Genomic DNA, 2653 nt, shown 5'->3' with positions numbered 1-2653 from the left:
AAATCTGCTTCAGAACTGGTCGTCGCGCTGGTCCTCAGTGTTTGACTGGTCGTCTGACTGAAGCTGTTGATTCTTCAGTTAGCACATGTGCCTTCGTTGGTTGAGCTTTCTTTTTTGGAGCCTCTTTCTTGTAGTAGTTTTGTCTATTGTGAACTGAAGGTCTCATTTGCTTCATTGTGTATCTTCCTTGAGATACAGAAGTCATTCTTGACTGATGGTGTCTTGACTGATACTGAGGAGCATAGAACTGATTTTGTGAGTGAATTTGAGCTCGCCTGGACTTGTCATTATCTTGTCTCCATGGCTGCTGCTCTTTCCTGAACTGAACTGGTTTCAGTTGCTGATAGCTCTTGTTGATCTTCCCCCTTAACTGATGAGGAGGACTCCGTTTCTTTGCTCCATGGGCTTGCTGTTGCTTCAGTCTGGATGTTCCTTCGCCATATTTCGACTGGAATCTGCTCTCCAGTCTTTTCAGGAGGGCAAACTGATTTGGTGCCTCCTTTGCTCATTTGTAGTTCTGTGGAGGATGAACATTCTGACTCACCATCATATTTCTCTTTATGATTTCTTTTTTGTCATAATCCATTGGTTCTTCTGTAGAATTGTCATCAGATGCTTCAGCTGCATCCTGGATTATGACTTTATCAGCTCGAATCACCTTGCCTCCTATACTTTCCACAAGTGATCTTGATGGAAATATAATTAATAGGGGGTGTTTACTTTGCATGGTCGATAAGATGCAAGATTGTGTATTGTTTATCCTTAATAGTAGGATTTCTCTAATCCCACACTTTCAATGAGATGCAAATTAAGCAAAACTAGACTAGCTTAAATGATAGAAATAATCAAGGGCCTTGAGATATCCTAAAATTTCAATCCATCAAAATAAACAAGGAATTAATCCTACAAAGTAAACGCCCGGCCCCTTTAATAAATATTCAAATGAAGGAAGATTATTGTCATCTCACCCTCTATGTTGTTAGTTGTTACTACTATTTAATTTTTTTAAAAATAAATAAAGTCGTTTATACCCAAATCTCTCACCTCTTTGTTGTTAGTTGTTACTATTTAATTTTTTTAAAAATAAATAAAGTCGTTCATTCATACCCATGTGAATGACTATACATTATAGGGACTTATCAAAGAGGTGGACGATACAATAACTATTTGAACGACCCACTTAGACTTATGGTCTGAAAATCACACCAAGAAACAATAACACAATTTGGATGTTACACATAACTAATATATCTATGTATCTATATGTTTTATCACTTTATGCAAGCAATTTGTGGACAGACGCGTTTGGTGGGTGGGAAATAATGGATATTGTCTGTGATATGTTGATTAACTAATTAATTAATAATTGGGAATATATGTGCCAATTATTTCCTATAACATAGATATGATCTGACTTCTAATTAAAACTAACATCGATCTGGTGAGTGAACGGTTTATTTTTTAAATAAAGATAAAAAAAATTTCAATCATGAAATTTTTTAAACATTTTTTACCTTCACTAGCTCTGTTGTCACTCCCCAACCGACACCATCAATCTTTCCCAAATCATTCACACAAGTCTCAATATCCTCCTTCACATATTCTAAGAGTGTGCATGAATGAGACTGTGTATTGGTAGAGAACTTAAATGACTTGATAAGTGTTAATTATATCAATAATATGCTTCTTCTCTTTTGCAATGACCACTTGAAAAAAAATTCAAGTTTAAGCACTATTGACTTAGAGCAATTTCAGATACGTGATCCACTGAGAAGTTTATGATAAAATGTGAGATTGAGGATAAAACACGCTAAATTTGGAGCCATGTCATTACAGTCGAAATTCTGACAATCTTTTTTTAATGAACGAATTTTAGGTCGTTAAAAATTTAAGACCGAATCAGTATTTATAACTAGATTCCTAGCCATGTCAAACTTGTATTGTAGTGTTGATTGGCATTCCTGATGCCTTGATTCCTTTTCTTTCAATAAAAGTTATATTTTACTGATCAAAAAAAAAAAAAAATTTATAACTAGAGCTGGCAAAATCGACCCGGCCCGACGGGCCGGCCCGGCCCGCCCGTGTTTAGGGCTGGGCTGGGCTGTACAAAATATAGGCCCAAAAAAACCCGGGCCTAAAAAGCCCGCCCAGTGAGCCCGCCGGGCTGACCGGGCTTTGGGCTAAAAAGCCCGGGGTTTTCGGGCCTAAAAGCCCGCCCACTCTTTTATTTTTATTTTTTATTTTTTTTTGATATTATAGTATAATTTCTTACTTTCTTTCACTAAATTTCCCGTAAAGTCTCCTTACTCTCCTTTCATTCCAAGTCCAAAGTTCAAACTTCAAACAAAGTTCAAAGTTTAAACATTCTCACTAATTGATTATCGATCATCTGTATATGGAGTCATAGACTATAGAGAGACAATGCAGTTTATATTTTAGTATTAAAAATTACAGAGTGCTATATATTTTTTACAGAGTGCAATCTTTTATATAGAGAGAGACTGAGTGCTATATATTTTTTAGATGCATTCAAATTAACTAATGCATTTGCTATAATGATTTCTTGTAAAAAAGACATTAGATTTGCTGTAATATACTAACAATTAGACTTGGAAGTCAAAAATTAAAATTTGCTAATGAGTTGCTGCTAATG

Source organism: Salvia miltiorrhiza, chromosome 8 (genome assembly GCF_028751815.1).
Source record: "Salvia miltiorrhiza cultivar Shanhuang (shh) chromosome 8, IMPLAD_Smil_shh, whole genome shotgun sequence".
In the NCBI taxonomy this organism is placed as follows: domain Eukaryota; kingdom Viridiplantae; phylum Streptophyta; class Magnoliopsida; order Lamiales; family Lamiaceae; genus Salvia; species Salvia miltiorrhiza.
This window is presented reverse-complemented; position numbering follows the sequence as displayed.